Consider the following 12,685-nt stretch of genomic DNA (forward strand, 5'->3'; position numbering starts at 1 on the left):
AAAAAAAAGTTCTAGCGTCCTTAAGAACATGACCTCCTAATTCCCTCCCAGGGCACCACTTCACAATAAATATACTGTCTCCACAGTAGCGACACAGGCCGGCAACCACACCATTAACACCTAGGACATTTATCCAAGCCACAGCAGATGGTCTCAGCAGATGTGGGTACCAACATTACTGCCCCTACGGGAAAGAGTGCTCCTGGTGGGCACTAAAGGACGCACAAATGCACATAATGGGCACCAAGTACAACACTATTTGTACAAATTCCCACTGAGCTGATATTAGAACCCACAAGGGTGTGGGTTTGAGACTGTGGGACTATTAAAAGGTGGATTTCGCAGTCTCTGTAACATTAGGAATAATTCTCTGTTCTTTGAAAACTAAGCTATTTCAAACATTCTGTTATAGCTTCACAAAATAGACTGAGACACACGCAATAACCTGTGATCATTACAACACATCATCGTGTATGTAGAGCCATCTCTTAACAGTTAGAATTTTTCTTAATCATCTTTTTGTAAAAATAAGTTAGAACAATAAAGAAATAGTTCTAAGCTACAAAACTTTTATAATTAACAAGCTTCCTCATTACCCTCATAAAAGAAAAGGTATCTCTAATGTCAGATTTAATGAGCAGTATGTACCTCTGGTATCCTCAGCATAGGGATTAAACTAACAAATATCAGAAACAAACTATGCAGCACTTCTACTGTAAATCATTTGAAAACTTCTTCAGATTATGTACTGTTGCTAAATGTTATGCTGAATTCAAGCATGGTATTCTAAAAGCTTTCTTCTGCTTAGTTTCTCTTCTTAAAAAAAAAAATCATAAAAGTAGTTTCAATTATCTTAAACCATGCTGTGGTATTAAACTCTTTATTTCAAGGTAGGAAACTAATCTATCATGAAGTTATTCAATGTAACAGAAATTAAGGCTAGCATTCATGTTTATTCCATTTTAAATATGTATGCACACATTAGTGTAAGTACTTATTTAAACACCCTAGGAGGTCATCTAATGGGATTGTGTGGAGATGAGGTGTCATGAACTGGAAAACAGGACATGTTACATGGGCTGACAATTGGGAGCATAAAGTTCCATGAAAAGAAACATGAATGAATTCAAACTGCCAGAGAAATTAGGTCAATAGCAGTCTTTAACTGTAATCTCCTGAGATTTGCATTTTGAAATGGAGTAGAAACGCAGGGATTCTGCTTGAGAGGGAATAATCGCATTATGGCTTCTCAACACTGTAGCAACTGAAATGAACCCGAGGCTCATTTTATAAAAGACTCACATTGGCCTCATTGTAGCTAAGGTCCATTTCAAGAGATGTTGTGGTGACTGGTTAATACATTAATTTTTTTAAGACAGTTTGCACAGCTTAATATTGCCACTAATACCATTAGTTTGTCTTGAAGTCCTTTTCTTTCAAATGATTCTCAGAGTGTCAAATGGTTGCACATCGTCTGTATTCAGATGGAAGTGTGACTTCTGTGTTCTTTGGCATTGAATAATAATAGTGTACACTGCTAATCATCTCATGACCCCTTGGTAACACAAAACCAATCTTTTCAATTATTATCATAATGTGTAAATGTGCACTCAGGGCTGTTAGCACCACTCTGGGCTTTAACACACACTACACAGAGTGCTGATGACGATCTACCTCTGTGAATATGACCTCTTTGTGCATTCCCTAGAGATCTTAACATGACCTTGTGTCACTTGAACATGATGTAAGATCATATTTGATTGTATTACAGAATCAAAAGGTGTGCTAAAATTTTAAGAGATAAAAATTCACATTTGAATTCCAATTCATATAAAAGAAAGGGGTTCAAAACCTCTCCTCTAGCCCTTTCTGATTTATACACACCCTATGAGGGTACACTCATACATGTGCACAAGACCTTTGGTGCCATGGGGATTATTAAAAGCTTGGATGGAAATAATACCTTTAAAAAGCATCAAAAAGTTTAAACTTCATTGCTAGATCCTTATTCTAAGAGCTTGTCCTTCATCCTCTCATACGGCTGAGCCATCTGCTTTCCCCTTCACTTTGCCTGCTCTTCTCTTTGCACACCCTTTCACAAAGAGGGGGAAATGATGTATTTTATACAAAATAAATTCAGGTATTGTAAGTCTTTTGGTCCTACTCTTATCCTCTGTGTTTCAAAGGCCTATTTATAGGCTAACCTCATTTTCTTAGTTCCTATGAATATCTACAGGAATTGAAGTATTTAATGGAAACTGCCAAGAATCTACGAGGATGACCCTAGCAATGGGGGATGTGAAGCCTATAACCAGCAAAGACTTCCAATGGAGGGATTGAAACACCAATCCAACCACTAAACCTCAGACCCACAATTTGCCCTGCCTACAAGATGTGCAGGAGTAAAAGATAAGGCAGAACTGGAGGGAAGGGCCAACTAATGGCTGGTTCAGCTTGAGATCCATGCATAAGAGGAGGCCCACCCCTGACACTATTAATGAGATTCTGCTAAACTTGCAGACAGGAGCCGAACATATCAGAGAGGCTCCATCCTGCAATTAGTAAAAACAGATGCAGAAACCCCCAACCAACCATTAGGAGGAGGATTGGGAATCCTGTGGAAGGGGATGGGTAGAGGAGTAAAGGAGCCAGAGGGGTTAAGGACACCACAAGAAAACCTTCATGATCAACTAAAACCTGGGCCCATAGCAGCTCATAGAGACTGAACCACCAACCATAAGACATTCAAGGGACAGGTCTAGGCCCTCTACACATGAGTAACAATAGTGCACCTGGAACTTCATGTGAGTCTAAAGTAGGACTAATGTGGGAGCAGGGGCTGTCTCTGACTATATCACTGGCCTTTAGATCCCTTTCCTCTAACTGGGATGCCTTGTCCAGCCTCAGTAGAACTGCATTTTGATATTCCAAGGCTGGTTTATATTCCTGGGAACCTCCCCTTTTTTAAAGAGAAGGGGAGAGGAGTGGATGTTGGGAGAGGAGAGGAGAGAAGAGGAGAGGGGAGGAGAGGAGAGAGGGTAGGGCTAGAAAAGAAAAAGGGGGAGGAAATCAGGCTGTAAAGTAAATATATAACAATAAAAATAATGGAATTGTTGCAATCTTTATTATATATCCACTGACTTACAACAGTGTACTTGCAAGGCAGCAGTTGATACAATTATTTTTTAAGAATTACTTTTTCTGTAAGGGAGTATTCAGCCTAAATGTATGTCTTAGTGTACATGGAGATCAGAAAAGGACATCAAATACCATGGAAGTGGGATTACAGATGGCACACCTTGTGTGCTAGGAACCAAATCTGGGTCTCTAGAAGGCTGACAAGTCCTCTGTACCATCTCTCTAGACCTTAAATTCTTTTTTTAAAGAATTGGTTCTGAAGTTATGTCCATTTGATGACATGATTATATTTGGAAATGGGATTTGCAATCGTAATTAGTAAATTAAAACAAGACCACATTGCATTGGGGTGTGCTCTAAGAAGTGGTATCTTTATAGAAAAGTAGAAGACACAGAGACACAGGGAGGGAGGTTCTACGAAGACAGAGACCATCGTTGGAATGATGTAGCTACAAGCCAAGGAACCACATCAAAAACTATGAAGAGGTGAAGTCTTTCATAGAAACAACACAAAGAATTTCAATCTTATATCTACATGTGTCAGAAAATAAATCCTATTGTTTTAAACTACAAGCTCTGTGGTATTTTGCTATAGCTGCCCTAGGAAAATAATGCATTGCCTCTGTATGCTATCTCACATTAATACCTTCACACTTCTTATCTTCCCTTCAAAAGAGTCGTCCTACTCTGATCAATACAAACCTGTTCCTCCTCCTTCTGATCTCCTGAATAACTATGTCCAGGGCACAGAGTCTAAGAATCAATCCAGCATGTCTAACCTGTGGACTATGGGCAGCTTGTACCCAAGATAGCTACTGTGGTAGTTTGATGAGAAATCCCCTCCATAGTCTCACATATTTGAACAGTTGGTCCCCACTTGGCAGTTCTCTCTGGGGAAGACTGGAGAGGTAAGGCCTTACTATGTCCCTGGAGATGGGCTTTGGAAGTAAAAGCCTCATGACACTCTCAGTTATGTTTCTCTCCTGGGTCTTAGCTTCTGGCTCCAATTGCCATGCTTGCTGACAGCTGCCACATGTGTTCTTCCGTGACAGTCTCTTAGCACTCTGGAGTCACAAACCCAGCTAACCCACTTCTTTTACAAGTTACCTGTTCTGTGGTATTTTTATTTCAATAGAGAAGTAACTATTAGATAACTATTACATCTACCAATTTGGCCCAACACAAATCATGAACTTAATTAAAACATTGTGAAATTTGTGTGTGTGTGTGTGTGTGTGTGTGTGTGTGTGTGTGTGTGTGAGTGTAATTCAATTGTACAGATCTCTAGTGCGCACTTTGTGGATGGCAATGTCATTTTACAGTATCAAAAGGTTGAACATGCCCTCAAAGACTGTGGCTCTGCCAATCACAATCCTCTAGTATTGGACAGACCTTCCTTGCTTCAATTGAAAAACATAGATAATAGAAGCACTTACATTGTAATTGTCTCAAGTCCCAACTCCACCCAGAAAAGATTGAGTGAATTAATACCTCAAAGCACTTAGAACAGTCCCTAGTGATTGAATAATGCTTGCTATTATTTTTATAATAACTATATCCAGGGAAAAGTACATACTGGATTATAATTATTAAAGATGAAATACAAAGAAATGAGTAAGAAAAAGGCCGTAAAAAAATTAGTTAAAGGTTTTATACCCTGAAAACATCAATTTCCCTACAATTACAGGAAAAGGCATTGTTTCTAGAGGCATTATCTAAATACTTCTTTTTTATTTCTAAGAATAATCAACCCCATTCAAAAATTCTTATTGACAGCTCCCTGTATCTTCTTGGGTTTTCTTATTTAAAGAAAGAAAGAAAGAAAGAAAGAAAGAAAGAAAGAAAGAGAGAGAGAGAGAGAGAGGGAATGAAGGAAGGAAGGAAGGAAGGAAGGAAGGAAGGAAGGAAGGAAGGAAGGAAGGAAGGAAGGAAGGAAGAAGCTATTGTTAAATCCTGTGAAGATGGTTCAGTGGATGAAGATGTATCAGTGGATAAAACACTTCCTATGGACCTGAGTTCAGATCCTCAACATCCATTTAAAGCAGGGCAGGGTGATGTAACCCCAAGGAAGACAGTCTGGCTAAAACATCAAGTTCCAGGTTCAGCTAGAGAGCTTGTCCTATACAGGTGAGGAGGGTGTCTTGACAACAGCCTCTGGACATCAACAGTCTGGACTTGACTACATGGATAAATACACAGGCATGTGCACACATGTGCACAGACAAACACACACATACACACACACACACACACACACACACACACACATATACACACTTTATTTTACCATTGTATTGTTTAGATAAAAGCATGAGGAAAAGAAAGCTGTATTGGTTTAAATGAGAAATGTCCCCTATAGGTTAATGTATTTGACAACTTGGTCCTGCTTAGTGCTGCTGTTTAGGGAGGATATAGAAATTGAAGGCTGCCAATGTTTACAAAAAATACATCACTGGGGGAGGGTGGTCTGTAGCCTGGCTCCCCTTTCACTTCACTCTCTGCTTCTTGTGTGAGGATGAGAGGTGTTTCTCAGCTTTGGTTTCCAACCACTAGATCCTCCCTACCATTATGAACATAGAACCATCTGGAATCATAAACCTAAAGCAAACTCTTTTTTAAGCTGGTTTTGGTCATGAAATTTTATCAAAACAGTAGAAAAGTAACTAACTCAAAAACTAGAATTAAAAAAAAATTGAAGGCAATTATCTGAGAAATGAAATCATTTACACTAAAGAAAGGTGGTGGATCCATATGTGGTGGTGTGTGACATAATCCCAGGACTCAGGAGAGAGAGGCAGATAGAGCTTGAAGTCAGCACAGACTTCACAGCAAGACTGCCTCAAAAAAAGAAAAAAAGGAAGAAAAAAGAAAGAAAATAAAGAAAAGAAAAAAGAAAAACTAAATGAATGAATGAAAATACCTGAAACTGGATAAGCTAAGTTTGTGCTTTCTGAAATTTTGAGTTTAATTTCTACTAAAAAGAAAAAGTAAAATACGAGAAGGAATTTTTAAAAGATAATAAACAGAACCAAAAGAGAAAGAGAAATGGGTATCCTCTTTTTGGGAAACTAGCTGAGTGAAGTTTGCAGCTTTTTACATCGGTCTAGGTACAGATGACCTGGCCGATTCTGTAAGTACTGAAATCTGCTTCAAATAAACACATTTTAAACACATTTGATCTAGAGAAAACTGTCATCTGTAATTTTACTCCTGCTGTTTTTTCCTCGAAGAGTGATGATTATAATCATTCGTTAACCTTTTTAATTACAGGAAAGTGGCCAGCCTAATTGTGCATCCCGAGCTAAAGTGCAGTGGGGAAGCAGCTGCAGAGTTTAGACTCCAGGTAACAGAGACACTATGAAAAATATTCATCAAAGTGAGTAAATAAAGTACAAGAGAAAGCAATCACAGAGACAGAGAGGGAAATAAGTGTTGGTTTAATTTTATATTTTAATTAATTAACAAGCTTCAGGAAAGACTCAACAAATCTCAACACCTAACTAGAGATTCAATTACAAGAATCCTTCACTAGAAGAAAAGCATGGGACAGCAGGGATCAGGCAGTGTCTCAATTCTAGCTCGCCTCCTAGTACAACCCTGTGAACTTTCCTTGGAAACAAAAAGAACGTAGTATATGGCAGATCCACGGCCAATCTGAGCCCCAAGAAAGAACAGGAGAGCTCTGGTGCCCTGAAATACAAGGTCAGAAGAGACACAGCCTCAGGATTGGCCACTTGCCCCTTATCACTTAAATCTATGACAACCAAGACAAGAGAGGTGTCGTCAGTAATTTCTAAGTATTGCGGGCCTGGTATGCACCAAGTGTGTTGAAGAAATCAGAATAGACATGGAGCACTGGAATGGGTGCTAACGCTCTTCACTCCACCACTTACCAGGAGGCATGGCAGAATTTCTTGGTCAAAGACAAGTAAGTTGATAGAGTGGGATGTCAAGGTTGAGAATATTCTCTTTAGCTTGCATATATGTAAAATCATCAGCTTAGCAGTAGAAAAGGAGAGAAAATATGGGGAGTTTGATGAGTAAGGAAAGATGCAAACCACAATGGAAAGAAATCAGACTGAGGCCATGTCCGTGGACCACTGTCATAAACTAATGATCAGTCACTGATATCCAGCTGTGAAATGGACGATACGCAAGATTTAATCAGAATTTGAGTTTTTATAGGACAAGGAACCTCAATGGAGAAAAAAGGGTATTCAGCCCATACATGATATGTGTCTGTAAAGTCAGTGCAGATAGTTTGGTTATGGTGGGATATGTCTGGATACTTCAAAGTCTTTCTGTGTTTTTGTTTTTGTTTTTGTTTGTGTTTGTTTCAAAGAACTGAAGAAATGCATACAAATACTGAAGTATACAGAAATCTTACTAGCAAGGCAAAAGTAAAAGTTAGACATGTTGCCAAGAGAACAGAGACTTCTTTTCTTCTTTACTTCTTTTTTATTTGCTATTTTCTTTATTTACATTTCAAATGTTGTCCCCTTTCTCGGTTCCCCCCTCCTGGAAACCCCTTATCCCATCCTCGCCCTGCTTCTTTGAGGGTGTTCCCCTACTCACCCACCCACTCCTACCTCCCTGCCCTCAATTCCCCTACACTGGGGCATCTATTGAGCCTTCATAGAACCAAGGACCTCTCCTCCCATTGATGCTTGACAAGGCCATCATCTGCTACATATGCATATGGTGCCATGTGTACTCCTTGGTTGATGGGTTAGTCCCTTGGGAGCTCTAGGGGATCTGGTTGGTTGATATTGTTGTTCCTCCTATGGGGTTGCAAACCCCTTTAACTCCTTCAGTCCTTTCTATAACTCCTCTATTGAGGACCTCATGCTCAGTCTAATTGTTGGCTTCAAGCATCCACCAGAGACTTCTTGAATGATAATATGCAAGGGTTTCTGGTTGTTGCTTGGGAGTTCTCTTTATGAACTTTATGGAGTCTTGGAGAAGGAGAAGGTGGTTTCTAGGGCCATAGATTGGATCATTCTGTTTTGAATGATAGACTTGTGTTATTTCCATCTCAAATGTCATTCCTCATGATACATCTGATTGTTATCATGTGCATAAATGGTAAGCAGAGGATCTAGTTTACATAGTTTTTCTTACTGCACATGCAACCAAAACAGTTCAAACATGATTGCCCCATCTTTTTTTGTCAAGATATGTTCTAGAACATGTTTGGGTAAAACTGGGTTGTCATCAAGGACTTATTTAGATTATTAATCTACTTTCATTCTTTCATTGTTTAAGGCAGATATATATGCAACCTGATGTGAGTCAGGATGGGGGCCCAGGTTGCCAAAAGATGACTAGGGTGATACATAAGTAAGTAATAGATAGAGATTATAGATAAGTAGATAGTAGATAAATAGATAGATAGATAGATAGATAGATAGATAGATAGATAGATAGATAGATGATAGATAGACAGAAAGATGTATAGACAGAAATTAGAGTTATCATCTTCAACTGTATGAGAGGAGTAACTTTGCTCATGAAATAGCTGTTTAAGAGGAAAGACAAGATTAAGAAAGTATTGTTACATTAAATAGACTAAATTGGATGACAAAAGTGCTGTTCTATGGATAGCATTAGAAGACTATGATTAACCCCTATGTGGCTCAGGACTACCCGTGTGCAGTGGCATAGTAACCCCACTCCTACTTTAGTACTGGCAGGAAGTTTGGTCCAGAAGTGATCTTGACAACTTGCAGAAGCCATGATCATGATGAATCTTTCTACTGAGTGAAAGGGCAACTTGTCATAATCTCACATCTTCTCACCAGGAGAGCATTATTTTTTCCCTGGGGTTACATACTGAGAATTTATAAAATCCTATTTACTCACAAAAAATGAAGTTTTCTGAACTAGAAAATATCTAAGTCCAGTCATTTCTGAGATTCTGAATGTTTTTCAAAAGAAAAAGAGGAGGGGGAGGAGGAGGAAAACAAAGACAAGAAAGGTAAAGATGACAACCAAGAAGAAGAAACATAGGAAGTTAACCTCTGACCTTTCATCCCCATCTTAGAAGCAACGAACTGACTATAATCTGGCTTGGGTTTATTGCTATATTCTTAAGGGCTCCTTGCTCCCCCTGGAATGTGTGCCCTAATGCAGAGAAGGCAATTCTCCAGCTGCTCACACAGCACATTTAAAGTGATTCTCAATGGCTGAAACAGGCATTGGGAGACAATATCCAGAAGAGAGGCTCTCCAAAAGGCAGGGCTCCTTGAATAGCATCAATGGCCACGTCAGCCAGGCTCTCTGCTGCCCCAACCTGCCTTTTCTGCATTCTAAGTATAACTCTCCAAGTTGACGTCATTAAATGACTATGGACGCCGTGTTCAGGAAAGCTAATTTCATGCTACAGGAATAAATACTATGTCATGGGCTCCTTATTTATCTTGGAATTTTAACACTGCTTCTTGAAAACATAAAGATGTGCAGTTTCCATTCCTAATTAACAGAGAAGTTGATTAAAAGTCATGGGCTTCATCCTGAGGTACAGCACCTGGGGAAGGGATTTAAGAATTAAGATAATTTCCAGGTGAAATGAAACAGACCCTTGAAGGGATGGAATCTCATACAGCTACAATATTTACAACACTTTTATCAAGACATTAAAACAGAAGCAGATGCTTCACCATGATTCTAAAATATTAGTTGCACATGGTATAATGCATTACAGAAAGCATCATAATAGATGATCCTGAAAGGATAGAGCAGTTTTCTCTTGCAGCTGGATACAGAGCAGATCCCAAATAGTTTTGATGTTAAACTTAATGCAGATGGGACCATCCTGGATGTGTTGTGAAATAAATTTCTCACTAGGGAGATAGGGGAAAGCGTCTCCATTTTTTTTTTTTAAATATCAATTGTGTTGGAGGGGGTTAGTATAAAATGTATCCTCACTTTCAACAAGTCTAAGTTAAAAAATCAGCAGTATCTCTGTGCTTAAAAGCGTGCTGTTGCCATGTTCTACTTTTAAGTAAAAACCAATTCCAAATCTAACAGCAGATTCTTGCTGGGTACGATCTCCAGCTCTGCCTGCACCAAGTGAGGGTAATCTCCCTGTATGCTTAACATTTGGTTCCAGTGCTTATTATTCATGCAGTACTCAAAAAGAACCTTCACTTTGTCACTGCATAAGGGAGAGGAGATAGCCCTGCCTGGTGGAAGTCAAGTCAGGCGAACACACAGGAATGGCAAGTTCAGTGCTCCTGAAATTGTGCACAGGCAAAGAACTCACAGAAATGCTTAATCACCTTTCTGTGAGTTGTAAGACAGAAATTTCAGTAGATTTTCTAATGTAGAAAGCCATAGATACGAATAACCAAAGAAGAATATGACGAGAACTTTGTTGTGGGCACCCTGGGGAGTAGTGACAGTCGGCACAGTATAGAAGTTGGATACAGCTCTGTGAAGAAGAATGGAACTTTCAAAGTATCTTAGGAAAGATGACAGTGGAAAAAATCTATCCTAGAAACGGGATGGGGAGAAGATATCATTAGTAGAGCAGACCTTGAAAAAGCACGATATTCCAACCTCACAAAACCTTCCAAAGCAGTAACTTAAAGGAAAATAAAAAGTCAGGAAATGCAGGGAGGAAGGGAGAATGGAAAGAAGGAAGGAAGAAAGGGAGGGAGGGAGGAAGGAAAGAAGGAAGACAAATACATACATATTATTTTAGTATGTGTTCAGTACCTCACAAAACTTACAAAGGGGTTTAAGGTAGTTCAGCCCTATTGTTCTATAAACACTCTAAAATTATATTTTGTTTTTTAATTCAACATTTTTATGAGTTTAAAAGCAAAAAAAAATGCTTATTGTGAAAAATTCAAGATATATATGAAAATATCATCTTGGTATACATTGTTTTTGTCTTTGTGTGTGTCTGTAACTGCATGCACATATATGAATGGAGCCCCAAGCTTGTACAAAAGGCATGGTTTAAGGTCATCTAGATCCATGTCTGGCATCATCACCCAGTGCCCCCTTGACCCAACTCAGTAGTAACCTTAGCTCAGATCCTCACAATCCCGGTGGCTCTCCTGGTCTGCTAATCTGCCACACTCCAGCCTCTGAGCCCTTTCCTCACCTAATATTCAACCTCTTCAATTTCCACAACACAAACTACTTGAAAGTAAAATGCACTTCCTAAAGACTTAGTGGAGAGTTGGAGATGTCGCTCAGTGACTGAGCACTTACCTAACACGCACAAAGCCTGGGTTCAGTTCCCAGCACTGGAATGGAAGGTTTACTGGAAAGACTAAAAAGAGGACGAGGGGGGAGGTGTTTATTGGTTTGTTTGTTTCGTCTCAGCAGCAACGACACTTAAGTTGAACATTCTGCTTTCAAGCTCCCAAGCAGTACTTTGAGAAACCCATCACCAGAAGATCTGCACTGAAACATTTGCAGTAACTCTCACTGAAGATCCTGTTGGATCGTCCACCTCTCGTGTCCTTTGCCTCCTAGACTAGCAGGTTTCATGTAGTGAAGATGGAGAAGATGGCACTTTGTTTTGTTTTGTTTTTTTTAATTGTATGTGTATGTCTATGTCGGGATATGTGCACATGTGAGGAGAGGACTTGGGGAGCCAGAAGAAACCCTCAGGTTCTCTGGATATAAAGTTATGCTCAGTTGGAAGCTTCCGACATAAGTGCTAGAAAATGAATTCCAGTTCTCAGCAAGAGTAATACACTCTTTCCTGCTGGCCACTTCTTCAGCCCCAGAAGTATTTTGATTCTTCAGTTTCCTCCATATTGTTTTTTGACTCGAGGTTCCTATCTTCCTATCTAAGACAGTTCCTTTCCCAATTAAAAAAAAAAAAACTGGTATAATTTATGTCAACTTAAAAATTACATAGCTTATACAACATCATATTTCATATATTAGAGACCAGGTGCCTTGTTTTGATAGCTGTCTATTCCACAGTTATTCAACCAATTTTATAGCTTTTTAAATCATATGTGCTTTGGTTAACCCCTGCATTAGCCAGATTTCCATAACTGTAATAAAATACTTGCTTTAACCAACTTAAAAATAAGAAAGGTTCACTTGAAATCACAGTTTTAAAAATTTCCGTTCGACATCCTTAGTCATCAGGGAAATGCAAATCAAAACAACCCTGCGATTCCACCTCACACCAGTCAGAATGGCTAGGATAAAAAACTCAGGTGACAGCAGATGCTGAAGAGGTTGTGGAGAAAGAGGAACATTACTTCATTGCTGGTGGGATTGCAAGCTGATACAACCACTCTGGAAATCAGTTTAGCGGTTCCTCCGGAAACTGGACATAGTTCTACCGGAGGACCTGGCTATAACACTCCTGGGCATATACCCAAAAAATACTGCAACATGTAACAAGGACACATGCTCCACCATGTTCATAGCAGCCTTATTTATTATAGCCAGAACCTGGAAACAACCCAGATGTCCCTCAACATAGGAGTGGATACAGAAATTGTGGGTTGTTCTTCCTGTATTCCAGACTTCTGCACTAATGACCATTTATCAGAGAGTGCATACCGTA

This window comes from Mastomys coucha, unplaced genomic scaffold (genome assembly GCF_008632895.1).
Source record: "Mastomys coucha isolate ucsf_1 unplaced genomic scaffold, UCSF_Mcou_1 pScaffold12, whole genome shotgun sequence".
In the NCBI taxonomy this organism is placed as follows: domain Eukaryota; kingdom Metazoa; phylum Chordata; class Mammalia; order Rodentia; family Muridae; genus Mastomys; species Mastomys coucha.